Raw genomic sequence first — 23,585 nt, 5'->3', positions numbered from 1 at the left:
ATATTGCTTTTAAAAAGTGGTTAATATATATGATTGACAAATATATACTTGATTTTACTTGTTTCCATACTACTTTCAGGGTGAAGAGGCCACTCCGTACAAGTTGTTTATGAAACGAAGAAAAATAAGAAGGGCGAGTGGGTTACTCTTTCACATACGACATTTACTCTTTCACATATATTTTTTTCATAATATTTCCAAACACTACCCTTTCCTCAACTAAAAAACCTTAATTTTATCTTTTCCCTCTCTTATAAAAAATCCTAATTAAATTTCACTCAAGTTCTTCAATTATGAATCTTATTGAACAAATTATTACTTCGATTTATAAAAAAAAACTACATTAATTTGCTTTATATTAGACAAAATTGCATTGCGCAAAAATTAACTTGGCTGAGTTGAAAGACATGCAATTTGCGTTTTACTAACGATTTTGGACTGACTTGGCAAGAAGTTCTCTCTTTTATTAGTGGAATTCATATGATTGCTTTGTTTGACGCAATATTGCAGTGCCGCATTTCGCATTTCTTCAACTATATGAAATACCAATACAATGTCCATATTACTTGTCAAATTGTCTTGTCATTTTGTTCAATTAATGAATTTTAACATGAATGAGAAAATAGGGAACATGGTGGTGTGCGACCGTGTGGGAATTATTACGTTATCAAGATCGACTGGGGTTGCGTGAAGGCCAGGGTGGTTTGTTGGTGGAGTCGTGACTGTAATTATCGGCGGTTGGGGTAAGCAGGTGGTATCTCTAGTGGGTGGGATCGCTAGTGATAGGAGGTTGGTTGTGGTCCGGTAGGGAAATGGAGGTGGTGCCAATGGTGGGGAATATGAAATATGAGAGACGAGGGATGAAAGAAAATTGAAAAATGGAAGGGGTAAAAGTGTAATATGCGTATGTAAAAGAGTAAAATGCGTATGTGAAAGAGCAATACCCTATTTTTATTACAAAGAACGGTATATATATATATATATATATATATATATATATATATATATATATATATATATATATATATATATATATATATATATATATATATATATATATATATATAAAGCAAGATCCAAGAGTCCACCTATCTTTTTTAGTCCCGTGAGTCCAAAAAAGTATCACACGTTATACAAAGTAATATCAGTCACACGTAATTTACATCATTTATAGTACTGGTGACGACAGTTTTCATCATACCATCCGAGAAAAGCATAATGCAAATTTACCAATTACCATCGTAGCAGGAGGTTGGCGCAAGTGTGGTTCAGAAACACAGGATACAGGTAGAGACAATTCATAAACATATGATGCAGGGCGACACATTCGATAAAGAATTATGTATGAATTGTATATACATGATGTCTAAAAATTACTGCATCTGCAATACATCAAATGAACTATTAAATCAACTAGGTGGAAGATACACGTAATACACAGGTCATCTAACATTAGTTTTACTTTAAATACGTTAAAGAGCATATGTTTCCGCGTAATTCGTCAGATGACATGAAAATTACAAATAGAATAGTGATAACAGCAAAACCATCTTCATTGATGCGATCAAATGAGAACTTAGTATAAGAGATACAAGATAATTTAAGATGCTATTGTATTAATGTTTGATGATTTACAAAGTAAACAGAATACATGTATATATACAACAAGCAAGATATATGTTGCCTAAACTACCATATTATATTCACACATAATTAGGGAAGAATAAGGCTAATTGATACGCAAATAGAAACAAATAAAATCATTGTCAATCAAGAATAATTGACTGCATTATTCTTGATCTTTGTCTTGCGTGGAACCTAGAGTAGCTTTAGGATTGATATCCTTATCACTTAGTTGTAAAACCGTATAAAGATTATCAGGTTTTTAATCATTTAAACAAATAGTGTAGTCGTCCCTACTCCAATTTGGTTCTAATGATGTTCTCGTAAAAAGGGTAAACTGTGATATTGTTTAGTATAACTCGTGATATTGTTTAGTACAACCAGTGATATTGTTTATTGTAATGTGTGATATTGTTTTGTATAACTTGTGATACTCTTTTACTGGACTCGTGGACTAGATACAATATCAGAGCTTATACTAAACAATATCACAGCTAAGACTTAAAAAAAAAAAAAAAATTTTTTTAAACGTGATATTTTCGAGTACAACATGTGATACATAAGTGGACTCACGAGACTAAAAAGATAGGATGGACTCATGTGATCCTAATTCTATATATATATATATATATATATATATATATATATATATATATATATATATATATATATATATATATATATATATATATATATATATATATATATATAATATATAAGTAGGATCATATGAGTTGGGTCACTTTTGGTGAGTTACCCCTCTAAATATGAACCCTTGATCTAAACTAAGATTGATGGCTGAGATTTAATCTAGCAAACTCAATAAATCCTCAAATTTCAGCCCCTGCCATCTTTATGTTCTCATTTTGTCAAACACACCTTCTCTCCCTCCTTCTCAAATGCTTCTACGTCTTCCATGAGACAATTGTTTTTATCAATTTCAATCAAAATTTCATCATTTAAAAATAATCTAACAAAATCAAAATTTATTGCACTCGGTACTATGATTTTCCAAATGAAATTTCGATCAACTTGAGGATTTACAATTTATATGACTGGAACTCAACACAATAAAGTAAAAACGCTTGTAATTCTAATTTTTGAGTCGATAGAGATTGTTTTTGCAGTGGTGTATTCAATCTCCTTGAACGCAATTCTCTCGTGTTTCTATCTTTCATTGCTCTAAGTTCTCATCAGCTTGTTAATGAAGTCGATGCGTCAAATTACCAGCCACTGCTAATTTTGTAGTTATTTCTTATTTATTGTGTTCATATGTTAATAACAGTTATTGTATTACTTTAATCGAGTTATTGTATTATTCAAACTCAGTTATTGTATTTTGTAGTTACTTCTTATTTGCCATGTTAGAATATATACTATTAATAATAGTTATTGTATTGCTTTAACCGAGTTATTGTATTATTCAAACTTAGTTATTGTATTGTTTTAGCTTAGTTATTTCAAATTAGAGTTGTTATAAGATGACGTCCTTTTATATAATTTGTTTAAGTTGGTTATAGTAATATTACATCTCAATTATTGTATTGTTTTAACTTATTTCAATTTAGAGTTATTGTTGTGGTCTTATATAATCTACTTATGGTTTCATAGTTATTTATAACTTACCCTTTTTTACTTTTATTTCTTTCAGTGAGCTTTTGTTTTCTACTAGTTCAATCCTCATCAGTAGGCAAAACATGGTTTTTGGCCAGGAAGAAATACTGGTAGAAGAAGGGTGAAAACAACGACAATACACAGTTCTCAATGGAAAACTACTTTTAGACGTAGTATTGGAGATAAATATATGTAATATTTGTAATGTTACTACTATTAGATGTATTCTTTTAAATGCTTAGATGTAATGATGATGATGGTTAGATATAGTTTGTTGGAGATGTTTAAGTGTAATATGTTGGAAATAAATAGTCATATAATGAAATTAAGTGATGTTTTTAACCTTATTATATAAGATCATTTTATTTTTCATATTTTGCTATTGCATTAACCAATCTCAATTATTGATTGAGACATGGTTCTCATTGGGAAGAATAGTGAAAACACCAGCAAGACAACTTCTGTTAATGTTTAACTCCAACGATGAAGTATGAGACAAAGTACACAATAGTTCATTCACGGTTATTGTAAAGTTAAATCACGGTTATTTTAAAGTTCAATCACGGTTATTGTAATAATAATTATTATAGTACACAATGGCTCACTCGTGGTTATTATAAAGTTCAATCACGGTTATTGTAATAATTTAAGACAATTATTATACGACTCTAACGTGATTACTCAATATTTATGTTGTAAATCAGTGTTGCTTCTGTCAAATTCAGATTCCAATTCATCTTCATCCTCTTAATTTTTATGATCTAGCTTCTTTTTCATCTTCCTCGTCTTTTTCTTCTAAAGCACGCTAACCAAATCGGGAAGAGGGTATATTAACTTGGTTATTGTATTAACCAATCTCACTCATTTCATTGAAAAAAAATCAATTATTCTATTGAAAATAACCAGTTTTTCAATTAAACAAGATGAAACAAACAAAAGATAGAAAGTTGGCTATATTTGAGTTACAACTCAATACAATAACATGAGTTATTCATTATAATAACTGAGTTTATACATTAGAATAACTATCAATACCAGAGACCATTATTCTCAGTAAACAACTGAGTTATTATAAAACAACTACGTTTCTTCATTACAATAACCGAGTTTCTACATTAAAATAACTGTACATACCAGAGAACCTTATTCTCAGTAAACAAGTTATTTTATTACAGTAACGTAATTATTCTATCATACAAAATCAGTTATTCTATTACACGACTTCAATTATTCCATTAAGCATCAATTGTTCGTGTTCAACGTCATTCCACCTGAAAATCACCCAACAAATATACAATTAATCGAAATACTAATGTTATTAATCCCGGAAAAAAGACATAAATCATAAGAATTTGTTATTAATTCAAATACTGCAGTTATTCGAGTATTAAATAAGAAATCGTAAGAAATATTCATACCTTTGTTGTGATTTGAAGAGTTAGGGTTTTCCGAAATTTGAGTATTAAAAAAAACTGAGAGTTTCAATTGAAGTAATCGAAATTATTAATGAATTTTGTGTAAAACTTCTGGAATTTACAAAAAAAAGTGATGAAACGATGAATTTGTTGATCGATTTTAGAGAAATTTTTGTGTGATTTTTTTATCATAACAGTGTAGCAACAATTTTGGTAGTAAAGGAGAGAGAGAGAGAGAGAGAGAGAAGAGAGAAAGAGACAGGAGTTTAATTTTTTTTGTGCGTATGATTGTGATTTGTGAGCAATTGCTTTTATTAGGTCAATTATATATATACATAGGGGTAACTCACGGAAAGTGGCAAACTCACCGGATCTTGCCTCTATATATATATATATATATATATATATATTTCATTTCTAACGATTTTGTTTCTTTTTTCAGCATGATTACAATGAGGAGATGAGTCCACCATTGCCACCTGGACAGTCTCCCGACGAGATCCGGGTGTACTACAAGGCTGTCAAGGGCTTTGACGAGAAGAACCGGATATTTGGGACCGGAGATAAAGGGGCCGAAATATGGTATAATCCTCCTACTAACAAAGCTGGTCGACGATCTTTCTCTTATGCGCCTAGTATGATTTCACAGCTTTCCACCCAAATGAATAATGAGCGAGCCTCTCGAATTGTTCTTGAAAAAATAGTTCGTGAACAGGCCGAACAAATGGCGGCAATGCAAAAGGCTTTGGCTGATATGCAAGCATCTCAACCCCCAAACACGTGTTCACAATTTAATCCACATAGGCGGGTTGACTTTGAGGATGATGGATACGGGTTTGGAGGTGGTAGTTTTATTGAGCCTATAGGTTAGAGCCTTTAGTTAGGTTAGTATTGTCGTCTAGTAGGGAGTATGAAAAAACATTGGTGATTCGTGTTTAATTAGTAAGACAATGTACGAATTTGACCGACTTTTTATGTAAAAAATTTGCGTTCAATTCTCTTTTGTTGCCTCTCTTGATTCCCGAAATAGCGGTCGGCGTGAAAATGGATTCCCGCTTGGCGGTCGACGATTTTTTATGTGTTTTGCAGGTTTTGGTTGTATTTGAAACGATCCAAAAACGCATCGTGGCTGGGCAGCAGGCTGCTGTTTTCAAGCCCTATTTTTAATAAAACTGACGGAAATCCCGTCAGGAATGTCCAAACTACCAACGGAATTTCCGTCATTGGCATTTTTTAAGATTTTCCAGATTTTCCACCCGTCTGCCACGTGTCACGCATACCGACGAAATTTCCGTCAGTAATGCAAAAAAACTGACGGAATTTCCGTCAGGGCCTGCCTTTTCAGATTTTAAAAAGTACCGCCAAAAAATGCCACGTGTCTCGTATGTGACGGAATTTCCGTCAGTAAATCCATATACTGACGGAAATTACGTCAGTTGTGTGCTAGTATCAGACGACGGTTTTTCCGTCAGTATTTATATTTACTGACGGAAATTTCGTCAGGATACGTATTTTAGTGACGAAATAAGCTGACCCTGGTTACTGACGGAATTTCCGCCAGGAAATGAAAATAGTAACGGATAAGCCATCAGTACGGCCTGATTTTGGCCGTCGGTATCCGCGTTTTCGTAGTAGTGTACCTCGAATTTCGGCCACCACAACCACCCTAGACACCAGCCAAAACCACCCCTTAACTCCCCTTTCTTCCCTCGACAACCACCACCCAAAACCCGAACCCAACCAAACCCGCAACAGCCCTAAAATTGAAGCCCTAACCCGCGACTCAAATCCCCAAAATCCCCTTTTAAAACCCACGGTCAAAGCCCTATTTGGGCGGTCAACGATGGTCCTATGGTGGTCACGGTCGGTCACACGGTGGGTTCATGTCGCGGGTGAGTCAAAGGTATAAAAATAAAAACATAAAGGCTAGTATAAGATGGTTTACCTTATGATCTTGAGGTGAGGTGACGAAATCTCCTTTTTCCTCTCTTTCTCTCTTATCCCTTATCTTTTGTGGATTATGGTGGATTACAAATGGATAGGGTTGGGTGGATAAGGTAGGGTGAAAGGTATATCTATGTGGGTAGCTAGTATGGTATACATATACATACATGTATCGTATTATTATTAAATTATTATTATTATTGCGTCTCAAGCCCAACTCGTTAAATATAATATATTAAAATATTATTATTATATAATTATTAAATACGGAGTATTACAATCTTCCCCCCTTAAAAATAACTTCGTCCCTGAAGTTCACCTCACTCTCTCATTTCCTCAAATCTCATGCATTCTCTCGCACCTCACATGTTTATCAACCGTATACGCTCTTTCTAAACATCACACTTATCCCAAAGTTCTTCACTCAATTCTCACTACTTTCTCACATTCTATACTTTCTCTTTCATAAATTTCCGAATTGTTACATTCACTCCCCCTAAAAGAGAACTTCGTCCCGAAGTTAGCCTAACATGCTCAAAAATACGGTCTCATACACTCGTTACTAAATTCTATAAATGGCTATGTTCCAAGTTCAACACTCTCTCTTACTTATTGCAAATCCATAATTGAATCACACATAGTTCTAATGCCATGGATAAACCCTACCCTTCGAGCCTCCCAAACGTCAAGGTACAAGGTCCCGCCCATGGTTCGAAACCCTAATCCCACAACAACACCCAAGTCAATTGGTTCTAAGTCTACGCATAAATTTCGGGGTATAACTCGATTATTACTACACACATATAAATCACATCAAATCTCATACATGTACATGTATGCCAATCAATCATAAACATGCGGATTCTAAGAAACAACCAAACAATGCAACATTACTCGACATGTGACTCAACCATGCTCAACATTCCCATTTTCCGAAAACCATGCCACGCATATACCGCGTCAAATATACCACATGATCACACATGTGATTTCAACATCCATTCCCATCTATTACAAACACTTCCGCTCATATAGAAGACCACAATCACAGTCATGCAAATGATCACCATGCAACACACAACTTGCATTTTTCATCTTACTTTTACACAACGAAATGAACTCACGTTGCTTAACATACATCAAACAAGGTAATCATATCAATTTTGTCATCAACCAACTCATGTCGAATTAACCATTTTCATTTACTTTGCAAAAGGTCACATTACGTAGTGAAACATAAACAATTCACACATATCACCCATGTAAGGTCAATCATGGTCATCCAACCCAAGTCAATTAATATAAACCGCGAAATAAGGGTACATGCTCAATATTTGGTCAAATGCCCACAAAAAAAGGGTCAAAGGAGACCACTCGGTCGAGTATAAAAGGTCACTCGGCCGAGTAGGCGGCCACTCGGTCGAGTGTCACCTAGGGCAGAATGTTTTTATTCTCAACTTGGTTCCAAACTTCCTATTTTATCACACAAATTCTAATAAATCCCGATGGTGACTCATATACCATTAAACAACCGGATCAAACACAACTATTGGCCTTATGGACACCATTACTACACAATTTAAATAAAACATCCAAGGCATACTGCCAACACAATCCGACTATTTCATCACCGACAACTGCACTGTAGTGCGACACTCTAGTCACAACGGTAAACACAACATATTACTCTATCTCATGGACACGGCCTAATCACTCAGCACTCTCAAGGAACAGTAACAACATCACCACTCACTTAAGCACTACAACATAATCACGATGCACACCGTGGCATTTTCACAATAACGCTTGGGAGGCAACTTTACAAAAAAATCTATGCTACCACTCTCAGGGTCAGACTCCAACACAACCACTTTCACATATCATGCCTATGTACTTAGATCACTGGTCACATTATCTATCACAATTGATAAAACTCATCCATAAGTAGGTCACCTCACACGGATTCACTCGAAAAAAATATAACAAATTCCTCATTGAATGTCGGGTTACCACTTGCAAATCTCCAACTTATCTCCCGTTCTAGTACTCTCTCTCTCGTATTCCAGATTCCTAAATCTTATCACCATTTATTCAACTCATATCATTCCCCAAGCCAAATTTCACATCCCCTAATTACTTTTGCAATTCATATATTATCACTCTTCTTTCAACTCTCCGAGTGCCTACACTATTCCCTCATCGTTCCACAAGTCCTAACTCAACCATATGCTAACCAAAATGTCCGAGTCGTGCTAAAAAGGTTATCCTCACATGTCCTCAAATTGCGTTCACTATCTATGAGTCCACACAGTCGCTAAGTACCCAATTTTTGATTGCATTTCACTCATTATTTACAAGTTGTCTGTCATGATCAATTCACCATGCTCGAAGCATTACATGGGCCAAACTACCGTTGTAGTGTTCCCAATTCATCAAACTTGATGACTATATCCAAAATCACTCATCTTGTCGGAAACAGATGCCTAAGGCTAGGGTGAGAAAACACTATTTTGGGCTCACACACAACTCCATGCCCGAATATCCCGGGTTAACTCAACTGATAAGGATGATGGAATTAAAATAAGCCAGAAACGGATATGGAAAGGTAGCAAGCAAATCAAACAACATGGAGGGGATAGGAAATCAATGGTCAACACCTTAAAAAATTGCACTAATAGCACATTTGAAATATAATGAACTTTGAAAGACGATGCAATTTCAAGATTGAACTTTAGCACTTTACTAACTTGTAAAATATTCTTTCTCATTATGCAATTTTTTTACTCAAATTTACTTAGATGCGAAATGCTATATTAAAACTTTAACATAAAGGTTATTTGTCTCAAATTTCTCAAAAACTTTAATACGGAATAACCCGTCATAGAATGGTACATGTCACCATAGGTCAAGTTCAAAATATTACTATTCGATTGGTGTAAAACATAACGTAGAAGAGTCAAAATCCGGAAAGTTATATCGTTCACTTTCAAAACGAAAAATCTTGAGACGGCAAAAATCTTATATACAATTTCACAAAACGTCAAAATCAAATATTAAAGAAATAAGGAGTGAATGAAGAACGTCATAAATGAATAATGTATACTTTTCACAACATTTTTGGGAAATTTGTCAACCTTTAAGACGAGAAAATTTTGACTCACACCTTTTTATTGCAAAATTATGAAAACAATATTATAGATTTACAATACTATTAAACCATATTTGGGTAAAATCAAAATTGTTCGTATTCCTCACTTGGTTCAAAATTTAAGGCTAAAATTTTTCATATTCCTCACTCATGAAAATGAAAGGCAAGTCAAACTTTAGAAATTGAAATTTTCGCATACAAGGTAAAATCCGACATCAACAGTAAGCGTTAATCCATTCTTGTTCAATATGGCCTAACAACAAACATAAAAATCCGGTTATCGACTAAAAAACACAATTTTCTTAGCTCATTCATTGTGGGAAATAAAAAAAATAATTATCGTAAAGATCTAATTTTTGACCATTCTCATGATATAGAAAATTAACCATTAATATGAAATTGAACAAAGTCATGTGATTGTTTGATAAAACTTGAATAAACATGTTTATATATAAAACCGTTTCAATTTGCACAAAAATGAGGGAGATGACTCAACTATATGGTCGAAATTGAGAAAACGAATTAGGAAAATTGGAGTAGCAAGCGTAATTCAAACAACAAATCACAATATGTAAACTTGGATTATTTTAAGATAGATCGATGCCGAAGTTACGAGGTTCGAGATAAAAGATAAGGTAGAAATTTTTTTTTACACAATTTCTCAGCGAAACAGGCCCACTCGGCCGAGTACTTAGGGCACTCGGTCGTTATGTACCAAAAATAAATACCTAAGTACTACTAACAGAAGTCAGCGGTAAGTAGGGTCGAACTCCTTAGGGAGATGGGAAAATGTCTGCTAAACTAAGTCCGTCTGAGTCACAATTTCTTGGAGGGTTTTTAAATGATGGTTATAATCTAATGAGGTTTAAAAGAGAGGAAAAGAGTGAGAGAAATAAAGGAGAAAGTCGATAATAATAATAAACAGAGAGAGAGAGAGAGAGTAGCTAAGACAGTCGGTTCACCATGATTCTCAGGAAATGTAATCTAAGGTCTCACGTCAATGTAAGTTCGATCTACAGGGCAATGAATATCTCCTTCCGGTCTCAATTCACCCTAAGACACTATTAGCTTAGCTTCCGCCCTCACTAGAGTGCCCTAATATTTGCTAAAGGTCTTACCTTTTCCAATCTTCCGATCTAGGTCAAGGTGTACCGTGATTTATTACCTAATTGCGTCGACTCAAATAGACAAGAACAGTTATATGTAATGATTAACAACATAGATCAAATTCGCATCAAGTCTAATACCTATTTCATAATTTCCTTAAAATCATGGCTCCCCTATGTCTTAGCAAGGGAGGATTATCAATGTATAATCATTGAACAAGCAACAACAATACACAAACCGCATAAATTCGACATAGTAAAGATATGAAATGGAGAAACAACAATAGGGATTAAAGGGAGGAATAGGAAACAAAACAAGTAATTGATTATAAATCAAGAGTCACTACTACAGATACAGGCTATAACAACGGCTAAAAACCGTTGTTATATAAAATAGCGGACGTTGTTAAAGCGTCCGTTGTAAAAGGTTTTAACAACGGTTGGTTTTCTTAAGCAACCCGTTGTTAAAACTATTAACAACGGTTTTAAGTATCAAAACCCGTTGTGGAAAGTGTGACTCAATTTTGGTGGGAAAGTTATAACAACGGTTAATTTACAAGGAACCGTCGTTATAACTAAAGACAACGGGTTGTATCTACATAACCGTTGTTGTTTGTTTTTACAAAATAAAAAAAAATTAAATTAAATATTACTAGATGCATGCATAATTACGGGGCCCGTTATAATTCTGATGCATGCATTATTACTGCCATCCCTGTACTGAGCATATGAATGGACAATATATGGAATGAGAAGGGTTTACATTAGATTTGAAGCAGGGAGATATGATGATTATGGCACAACTTCCTAAACATGCATATATTATATTAATTAAAAAACAACTCAAAGGACACATTACTTAGTATAAATACATACATTATCTCAACCACCATTCCATTATCTCACTATCTTCAAACCCTAACTGCTAAAACAATCTCCAACCCCTAATTAATCTTTCAAACAACTCCAAAGTTCATCAACAAAATGAACGATTGCATCCTTAAAACTCTTACTATGACCGAGAACAACAACAGCTTCATCCGCAGGTTGCTCCACATCGAGGACAGTTTTAGGAGCTATCTTGTGGATGCTCAAGCCGCACTCAAGGACGCCAAAAGAAATGGCTTGACAGAGCAAAGCGTTTGTTGCGGCTATATGACGATATAGCAATCACAACGAAACCTCCAAATAGCTAAGGAGGAGAGGAGGGATATCATAGAAGACAATAAGACTCTCTATGAAAATATAAGAATTGCATTTTTAGAAATGTAATTCTTTTTTTAATTTATGTATTTATATATATATATATATATATATATTTATATATATATATTAATGAATTATTAATTAAGTTTATCATGCATTCCTCTCTATCATCTTTCTTCTTCTTTGTTTTATTTTATTTAATTTGTTTTACGAGCTAATTAAGCGAATAATAACATAATAATGATCGATAAAAACCCATCATATATACATGCAAATGAAATAATTAAAAAAAGAAAACAATGACGATGAAAGACGATGAAACCAACAAAGGACGACGAGATTTACCGATAATTAGAGAAAGTAAGAGACGATGAAACCAACAGTGACGACGAGATGATAAAGCGACGATGAGAAAGAGAGAAAGAGAGAAAGAGACGATGAGAAAGTGTGTTTGCTGTGTTTGTGTTTGTGTTTGTGTTTGTCTGTGTTTGTGTTTGTGTTAGGTTATGTATGTGTTTTGTGGTCAGAATCGATCTGTGTTTGTGTGGTTTATAGTATTGAAAGTATTGACAACGGTTGTTCAACAACAATCGTTGTTAAATAAGTTTTAACAACGGTTGTAAATCAACAACCGTTGTCAAATAAGTATTAACAACGGGTTTAAAAATACCCGTTGTGATTACTTTTCACTAACTTTGCGCCAATTTTGCGCCAAATTATTAACAACGGTTGTGCAAATTTAACCCGTTGTTAAAACTTATAACAACGGTTATATAACCATACCCGTTGTAATTAAGTTTAGTGAAAATCGCGCCATACCTTCTACAACGTCTATTGTGATTTTCGTGCATAAACGTTGTTAAAGGGGCGTTGTAGTTGCCTAGATTTGTAGTAGTGAGTATAGTAAAGAATACCGATTACAAGCAACAAAATCCGTAGTTAGGGTTCAAGAGCAAAAGTCTAGGAGAGTAGAAAGAATGTGTAGAAGGAAAAAAAGAGAAAGCCAGCCGAGAGACCTATTATCACCGCTGTCATAACCTTATATTCTAAATTACAAAAGCAAATCTCGCGAATAACCAAAAATCCGCCTGAGACACATAGGCTCTTGTTCGAGTGACTTGAAACAACTCGATCGAGAGAAAACCCTGAAAATCCGTTCGATCTAATGAAGATGGAGCTCGATCGAACACTTCAAATAACAACTATCTCAATCGAGTAACAGCAGAGCTCGATCGAGTGATTCTTGATGGATAAAGCATTCGATCGACCATGATGAGTAGCAAAACTGGTCGATCGAGCTATATAAGCACGGGTGGACTCCTAGGAACCTTTCGAGGCCATTTCACGCATCTCTAAGTGGCAGATTCCGAGCTCCGATTCCTTGTTTTCCAAGATGCATGCGATAATAACAAGTTTAGGCTTGATTTTGCTCCTTTCTGGTCCGTACCTGTAATTTATACAAGACACACCAAAGTAGAATATTCGGGGAAATTTGTAGCTCGATGCCACGTAAATAACACAGAAATGCGTGCAAAAATGAGGTAAAAACCTTATATAAAATACACGCATCAAATCTCCCCAAACCAAGCCATTGCTTATCCCCAAGCAAACTATGAATGTAACTAAAGTCAACTACGAAACGGGACCAACTCATCAGCTACAAATTATCCACCCAAACCAACTTAATGCAACAACCAACAAAGCGGCAATAAGTAAGTGCAAACGAGTTAAATTAATGTCTCAAACTACGGAATCGTCGACCTTGCAAGTCTCAATAAATATCGGACTCTCACGGGTCGCTCGTCACACAAAATAGGCACATGGTGAGTATATAAGTAAGAGATAGAAAGAAGTAAAAACACTCACCTAACTCGACCTATAAGAACATGCATGCATTCTAACATGAGTAAAGTCTCTACAACCGTACATATGCATCCAATTAATGACCAAGACACATGCCGAGGACTTACATTTGGGTAAGTGAGGTAATGGGTAAGAAAGGGCTATAATGAATTTGGAGATGTGGAGTTAATAGCCAGGCTAGCAACAACGAATCCAAATTCACTACTACAAATACAGGCTATAACAACGGTCAAAAACCGTTGTTATATAAAAAAGCAGACGTTGTTAAAGCATCCGTTGTAAAAGGTTTTAACAACGGTTGGTTTTCTTAAGGAAACCGTTGTTAAAAATATTAACAACGGTTTTAAGTATAAAAACCCGTTGTGGGAAGTGTGACTCAATTTTGGGGGGAAAGTTATAACAACGGGTTTTAATTTACAAAACCGTTGTTATAACTAAAGACAACGGGTTGTTTGTAAATAACCGTTGTTGTTTGTTCTTAAAAAATAAAAATAAATTAAATTAAATATTACTAGATGCATGCATAATTACGGCCCGTTATAATTCCGATGCATGCATTATTACTGACATCACTGTGCATATGAACGGACAATATGGAATGAGAAGGGTTAGTAATAAGATTTGAAGCAGCATTGAGAGATATGATGATGATTATGCATGGCACAACTTCCTAACATATATATTAATTAAAAAACAACTCAACCCACACATTGCTTAGTATAAATACATTGCATTATCTCAACTAACATTTCCATTATCTCAATATATACATCTCCAAACCCTAACTGCTAAAACCAACTCCAAATAAATAACCCTACTTAATCTTTCAAAACAAACTCCAAACTCCAACAAAATGAATGATTTCATCCTTAAGACTCTTACTATGATCGAGAACAACAACAGTTTCATCCGCCGGTTGCTACATATTGAGGAAAGTTTCAAGAGCTACCTTGCGGATGCTCGATCCGTACTGAAGGACGCCAAAGAAGATGGCTTGACGGAGCATCAGCAGTTGCAGCTATATGACGATATAGCAACTGCTGAACGGAACCTCCAAATAGCCAAGGAGGAGAGGAACGATATGATAGAGGAGAATAAGATCCTCTATGAAAATATAAGAATTGCATTTTCATTAATGTAATTTTTTTTTTTAATTTATGTATTTATAAATATATATATATATATATATATATATATATATATATATATATATTAATTATGTTTATCTTGCTTCTTCATTATTTTACTAACTAATTATGCGAACAATACTTAAACAAATAACATAATGGTCGATAAAAACACATACATGCAAAAGAAATAATTAGAAAAAGAAAATAATGACGATGAAACTAACAGTGACGGCGAGATTTACCTGATAAATACAGAACGTAAGAGACGATGAAATCAACAGTGACGGCGAGAAGATAAAGCGACGATGAGAAAGAGAGAAAGAGAGAAAGAGAGAAAGAAACGATGAGAAAGTGTGTGTTTTGTGTTTGTGTTTGTCTGCTGTGTTTGTGTTTGTGTATTAAGGGTTGTGTTTTGTGGCTGCAGCAGACTTATGTTTGTGTGGTTTATAGTATGGAAGGTATTGACAACGGTTATTAAACAACAACCGTTGTCAAATATGTTTTAACAACGGTTGTAAAAAACACCCGTTGTCAAATATGTTTTAACAACGGGTTACAAAAGTAACCGTTGTGATTACTTTTCACTAACTTTGCGCCAATTTTGCGCCAAATTATTAACAACGGTTGTGCATGTGTGACCCGTTGTTAAAACTAATAACAACGGTTTTTATAACCATACCCGTTGTAATTAAGTTTAGTAAAATTCGCGCCATACATTCTACAACGTCTATTGTGATTTTCGTGAATAATCGTTGTTAAAGGGGCGTTGTAGTTGCCTGGATTTGTAGTAGTGATTAGAAACACTTCCCAACTTCAAACTCAATATATCAATGCAAAATGGTGCTAAATTGCAGCACACAACTCACCAATCACCATAATATCGTCAACTCACCATAAAATACAGATATAACATTGGAGCGAAAATCACAAAATAGAATACTTCTTGGCTCATGATTTTTTTGTAATCTTTCTTTTTCTCTTTTTTTTTCATATCCCTTTTCTTTCATTTTTCACAACTTTTTTTCTTTTCATTCTTTTTCCCTTCAACATTTCCACCAACTTCTCAGACCAGATATGTAACCATATTGCAATGAAACATTCCCAAAAGCTATTATTACTAGCTCAGCTAGGGTAGGCAAAATTATAGACTGTAGCTCCGTGGGACAAAATGGGCAATTTGCCAATGTGGAACTCATGGGTAGAATGAAATAAAGGGAACTGCCTCTCCTAACATGTGTCACCAACCACAGACCGAATGCGTACAAGTACCAAGTAGACTGAATTCATGCTTATGAAATTTGATGTTACATATCTTATAGAGAGTACTACTCACATCCTACATGAAACTGGTCATGGATGTCACCAGTCTATTAGGCTCTAAACCTTAGAATGTAAATGTAGCTTGCCAATATATAAATCAAGTCTATTCATTCAGGTAAGTTTGAAACAAAAACTCGTAGATTATGCACATTACCATGCCAACAGAATGTCAAGAATATGCAAGGTAAGGGTAAAAGGACTCAAAGCAGCATAAAAGTTCAACGTTCCGACTCAACCTAAATACAGTAATAAACGTGAATTTTTTGAACTTTTACGGTTTTTTTCTTTTTTTTTGGATTAAATTAAAACAACAATGCATACAAAAATATTAAACGTGTAAACTGAAATGCAACAAAACATGCAGACACAGGTATGGATGCACACCTCCCCAAACCAAACTGTACAATGCCCTCATTGTACCAAAAATAGGGAAAGAAATGAAAACTGAAGAGAAAAGGAGAACGGATGTCGGAAAAATTACAAGAAGACGTAAAGGAGGGACCTCCCCAAACCGACCATGAACATGGGAGGTCACAAATGGCACACAAGCATCGCAGCATGCGAGAAATAACATCGGGACTCGATCGAAAAGGGCAGAAGGGTTCGATCGAGTGGAAATGGTGCCAGAAGCTTTCGATCGAGCAAAAGTACCACTCGATCGAGAAGATGGATTATGCAGGCACTCGATCGAAGGCAGCATATGATCGATCGAGTAGAAATGTCAGAGTGCTCGATCGAGTAAGAAAACTACTCGATCGACCCAATCACCTGCAAAATCGCAACAAAAGGACTACGAGACTAACGAGAGTACTCACAAGTTCAGCGTTTGGTCGTAACCAGATTTTAAACACACAACATAAAAGAAAACAACAAGTTCAAAAAAAAGTACAGCAAAACAGTCCGGGTTGCCTCTTGGATAGCGCAGGTTTAAAAGGTCCCGCACGACCTTTCTGACTTCAATTAGCTGGTTCATCAGGATTTTCGAAGTAGAGAACCTCGACTCTGCTATCTGCATCGTTTGCTTCATGATAATGCTTCACATACTAGCCATTGACCTTGAACCTGTTACCATCAGAACTCTCTAATTCAACGGACCCAAATTTAGTAACAGCTGTCAATGTATAAGGGCCACTCCACCTGGACTTCAGCTTGCTAGGAAATAAGCGCAATCGGGAATTAAAAAACAACACCTTATGCCCGACATGAAATTCTCGAGGTATGATATGCTTGTCGTGCCATCTCTTCGTCTTTTCTTTGTAGATGCGTGAGCTATCATAGGGATTTAGCCTAAACTCCTCCAGCTCATCTAGCTGCAATAAACGGTTCTGACCACACAACTTAGGATCAAAGTTTAGTTCACGAATAGCCCACCAAGCCTTACACTCCAACTCAACAGGTAAATGACAGGACTTCCCATAAACCAGCCGATATGGTGACGCACCAATCAGTGTTTTAAAAGCAGTCCCATAATCCCATAATGTGTCCTCCAGTTTGAGACTCCAATACATCCGTGATTTAGAAACTACCTTAGCCAAAATCTCTTTAATCTCTCTGTTAGAGACTTCAACTTGTCCGCTAGTTTGGGGATGATACCCCAAACCGCGCCGGTGTTGAACACCAACTTTAGACAATATAGAAGTAAGTTTCTTTTCTTTAAAGTGCATTCCCTCATCACTAATGACGACCCTAGGGACACCAAATCAGGGAAAGATAATCTTTTTGAACATTTTAATCACGGTCTTAGCATCACAGTTAGGTGAAGTAATCGCCTCCACCCACTTAGACACATAATCTACAGCTACCAAAATATACCTGTTACCTTTGCTAGACGGGAAAGGTTCTTGGAAATCAATGCCCCAGACATCAAAAACCTCAACCTCTAGGATGCCGTTTTGTGGCATCTCATGTCTCTTAGAAATATTCCCAGAGCGTTGGCAAGCATCACAGCTGAAACAAACACTTTAGCATCAGCAAACAAAGTAGGCCAATAAAAGCCAGACTGAAGTACCTTAGCCACGGTGCGCGATGGACCGTGGTGACCACCATAGGAGGATGAATGACAGCCCTCCAAGATTGCTCTGGTCTCCCACTGCGGAATACACCATTTGTAGAGACCGTCTGCACACTCCTTAAATAAATAAGGATTATCCTAGAAGTACTGCTTAGCGTTGTAGAGAAAATGCTTCTTCTGCTGATAAGAAAGGTCAAGTGGCAGCTCGCCACTAACAACATAATTAGCTAAATATGCATACCACGGGTCATGGTTAGGATGAGAAGACATAACAGCAAATAAGGAGTCATCGGTAAAAGAATCATCAATAGGTAAAGAATCTTCTCCCTCTTGCTGCGACAGTCGCGACAGATGATCAGCTACTACATTCTCAACACCCTTCTTATCTTTGATATGTAAATCAAATTCCTGAAGGAGGAGTATCCACCTCAGCAATCGAGGTTTAGCTTCCTTCTTTGCAAGAAGGTGTCTCAGCGCTGCATGGTCAGTAAAAACAGTAACTCCTGACCCTATCAAATAAGAACGAAATTTTTCTAGCGCATAAACCACAGCTAACAACTTCTTCTCAATAGTGGTGTACTTCACTTGAGCCTCATCCAGAGTTCGGTTCGCATAGTATATTGTATTCAAAGATTTGTCTTTCCTCTGGACTAGCACCGCTCCTAGTGCATAATCACTAGCCTCGCATATAATCTCAAACGGCAAGTCCCAGTTGGGAGGCTGTATAATCGGTGCTGAAATCAAGGCCTGCTTCAACCTGTAAAGGTAGAAAGACAGTCATCAGTAAATGCAAAGGGGGCATCTTTAAGAAACAGCTGTGTAAGAGATTTATCAATTTTTGAAAAGTCCTTGATAAACCGGCGATAAAAACCAGCCTGACCAAGGAAACTCCTCAATCCTTTGACATTAACAGGAGGAGGTAATCGCTGAATCACTTGCACCTTTGCTTTGTCAACCTCAATGCCGCTTTCAGAAACTAAGTGCCCTAAGACAACTCCTTCGTTGACCATAAAGTGGCACTTCTCCCAATTAAGCACAAGATTCACCTCAATGCAGCGCTGTAACACTTTATCAAGGTTAGACAGACAATTAGCAAAATCACTTTCATAGACACTAAATTCGTCCATAAAGACTTCCATAATAGACTATATATACTCAGAAAATATCCCCTTCATGCACCTTTGGAAGGTGGCAGGGGCATTACATAAACCAAAAGGCATCCTGCGATAAGCAAAAACAGCCTAAGGACAAGTAAAAGTAGTATTTTCCTGATCATCTGGTTGAATAGGGATCTGAAAGAACCCTGAGTATCCATCTAGATAACAGAAAAACTTATGAGAAGATAACCTTTCTACCATTTGATCAAAGCAAGGAAGGGGAAAGTGATCTTTCTTTGTGGCGGCATTCAGCTGTCGGTAGTCTATGCACATCCGCCAACCAGTTACTACTCTAGTAGGTATCAACTCGTTTTTGTCATTCTTGACCACATTAGTCCCTCCTTTCTTAAGAACTACCTGAACTGGACTTACCCACTTAGAATGACCAACAAAATAGATAATACTTGCATCAAACAGCTTCATTACCTCAGCCATCACAACGTCCTGCATCTTCTGGTTCAATCGGCGCTGACCCTGTCTGCAAGGCTTGTGATCTTCATCAAGCTCAATTCTGTGCATGAAAATGTTGGGACTAATGCCCTTTGTCATCCAATAAATAAGCCATGGCTTTCTTGTTTTTCTTAAGAACAGCTAACAAAGCGATCAGCTGATCATCATCCAATTTAGCACTAACAATGACTGGATATTGCTCTGTATCGTTTAAGAAAGCATATTTAAGATGAGAAGGAAGAGGCTTACGCTCAGGTACCTTTACCTCTATGGCGCAAAGAGTATTAATCATTTGTTCCACTCTCTCTCCTTCAGCGTCGGTGAGTTCACGCTCATCTAAAGCATCTTCGAGCAAATCCAACATAGCATCATTGCTCTCTGAGTTATCTGCGCACTCATATAAAAGCATCAAAGCTTCTAGTGGATCCTTTATAAAAGAATCCGATCAGAAGTCATAAACAGACTCGTCAACAATATCAACTGTATAACAAGTATCCTCTATCATTGCCCGAGCAAGTGTACCAGGCAGGCTAAAAGTGATCGCATCATCCCGCACAGCAAGAGTCAAACGCCCTTGTTTGACATCAATAATAGCCCCAGCTGTACATAAGAATGGTCTTCCTAGTATAATTGGGGTCCGAGTATCTTCAGCTATGTCTAAAACAATAAAGTCCACTGGTATAAAGAACTTGCCTACTTTAACAGGCACGTCCTCTAAGATATTTAGGGGTCGTCTAACAGATCTATCGGCCATCTGTAAGGTGATGTTAGTCATTTTAAGGTGACCCATATTAAGTTTCTTGCAGACAGAAAGAGGCATGACACTGACACTGGCTCATAAATCACAGAGGGCCTTATCTATCACTTCATTCCCTATGGTACAGGTAATAGAAAAACTACCCGGGTCTTTCATTTTCGGTGGAGCTTTATTAAGGAGTAAATTACTAGACTCTTCCATAAATGTAACAATCTCGAATTCACTAAGCTCTCTCTTACGCGTCAAAATGTCTTTCATAAATTTTACGTAAGTGGGTACCTGGGTAACAAGTTAAGTAAAAGGGACGGTTGTAACACCCGCGAATTTTCCATTTTGACATTTTAAATTTATTAAACTGTTCGATTACTTTATTTCATATTTTTGAATTATTCAATTTAATTAATTTTATGTCAAACACGATTTTTATAAACGTATTACATAAAAGCTCGTTTATATAAAAATACGTACGATTAAATTATATCTTTAAGGCATGATTTATATAATAATATATGTATACGTATTTTTGGTCGGATAATAATAGTGATAGTAATAATATTAGTTTCCGTCTCAAGTTAAAATAAACTCGAGACATTATTCCGTCTAGCTATAGACCGTCACATTTCACTTGGCACCCACTTTAATCTGGACCAATCAAAAACCAACAACACATTCACCCACCTTCAAAATATCTCCTATTAATATTATATATTACTATTATTATTATTATTATTATTATTATTATTATTATTATTATTATTATTATTATTATTATTATTATTATTATTATTATTATTATTATTATTATTATATATTATTATATATATATTATTACTATTAAATTATTGTGGTTGTTGTATAACCCGTCCCCACCTCCATTTCTTTCCTTCTTCCTTTCTTACGTTAAACAACAGCAACAACAACAATATGCAACAGCAGCAGCAACAGACCGTACCTCTTTTCCGATCGACCTTCAACCTCCGTTTTCTCCTCCATTTCTCAACCAAACTTCACCATTTTTATACCCATAGCTTCCTCTTCTCGTCCTCCTTCTTTGTAGATAAGAAAGAACCAAGCTTTTGCTCTGTTTCAGTTCGACCGTCTTATAAGGGATGCGGTTTTGGAGCTAATTTCTTCCATTCGGGGTTTAGGGTCATCCTTGGACGGTTCCTTGGACGTTTAAGAGCTCATAAACAGGTAACGGTAATAGGTTACTCGACAAAATGTCGAACTTTCGTCTTATGGGTCGTTTTATGTGCTTTTATTCGGTAAAGTTTGGTTCTTGCGTCTTTTCTCCTTCATTTGTAAAGTTCCGTCTCATTTTGTTGTTGGTAAAGGCGGTTTTGGGATGGTGGTCCTTTGTTTTGGGGACCGTCGTAATAGTGGTCAATTAGATGGAGTAATGGTGGCTGTTTTGGGCGGTTTCATGCTCTATTTTGGGATGGTCGATATGGTGGTTGTAGGGTAGTCTTTCAGAATGTTTCAGGTTACATTATATTTGTAAACTTCCGTTTTAAATCCGTTTTAAATGCCGATTTAGTTAGCTCAACCTAGGACTATTTTTAAGCGCGAGAATGGAGTTATAAGGGGACGATTGGTACTCAGTTTTGGGCAGGGACAAGAGCTGCCATCGTGGGTTTTCACGTTGCACTTGAAGACTGGGTTTGGGCTCGAATTTACACATCTTTTGGTCCTGTTTTGGACTGATTTTTGGGTCGGGTTATGAAGTGGTGTTTAGGGTCTTTTCTGGGCAGGTTTGAGACGAGTACGGGTCGAGTCTTGGAGATGGGTTGTCTGCATTTTAGAATTTGTTTTGAGTTGCTTGTACAGGTGGTCCGTATAATGCTATTGTCGGGTCTGTTCTGCCCTGTTTTGGGCGTTGGTTTGAGTGGTTGTGAGAGATATTTGAGGGTCGAATGGTGGTTGTTTTGGGCAGTAAGTGGGACTGTTTTCATACGCTAAAATGGGCTAGTTTGGGACGGCAAAAATGAGTTTGTTTGGGCAGAATTTTGGTTGTTTGTATACATGAACCTAAAGTATTAATATCCGTCTTGTTCATGCTTGGAAATGTGCGTCGAATTGTGTCTTGAAATGGCTGTTTTTGGGTTGTGTATGTGGCTGGTTGTGAGGCCGTGTATGGCTGACTGTTGGGCCGCGAATAGGGCTGGCCAAATGGTCTTTGAGTCGTGTGTGGTAATCGGTGTCGGCGCGAATTACGTAGGTTGGAAACATTTAAATTTTCCTACTCGTGTTTTATATAATGTGACCCGTTAAATATCGTGCTTTTACATATCATGTTTAATTTGTTGAATTCATTTGGTTTTATATGTTGGGCTCAATTGACTTTATGTATTGGACTCTTTTGGTCTTGTTTGTTGGGCTTCACATGGTCTAATAGTTGGATTTTAAATGACTATGTATTTAGGCCTCTCATAGCTTAGTTGTTGGATTTACAAAGGAGTCACTTGTGTTGGCCACATTTTATTCCGTATAACGTAAATTAATCATTATCACTTGCTTATATGTTATTCAGCCGGCATGCTAAACTGTAAAGTGGATTATTTATTAATATAATACAAGCATGAGATATTTACTATAAATATTTGTATGAGTCATATTCTTGATAACGCCTTGTATTGTTCTGTTGTGAGAGTCTTGATCCTATCGGATACTAGGTGTGAGCTATAAGCCCTGTAGTTGCGATATGATCGTTGGGATTAATGTTCCCATCTGTACTTATGGTGAGATGCAAGCCATAAGTATGAATGTGACATTAAAGATCACGTGTCATATGATGTTTACATGATCATTCTTACTCTTATTGTGACTCAAGTGTGACGTTTT

General features: G+C 36.1%; 1 pseudogene; it reads left to right on the top strand.

Annotated features, from left to right (window-relative positions):
• LOC141651812 (uncharacterized) overlaps positions 1–23,585 on the top strand; it is a 174,416-nt pseudogene that overhangs the window by 61,564 nt on the left and 89,267 nt on the right.

Source organism: Silene latifolia, chromosome 4 (genome assembly GCF_048544455.1).
Source record: "Silene latifolia isolate original U9 population chromosome 4, ASM4854445v1, whole genome shotgun sequence".
Lineage (NCBI taxonomy): Eukaryota > Viridiplantae > Streptophyta > Magnoliopsida > Caryophyllales > Caryophyllaceae > Silene > Silene latifolia.
The sequence above is the reverse complement of the archived record's forward strand: the minus strand, read 5'-3'. Positions and strand labels throughout refer to the sequence as shown.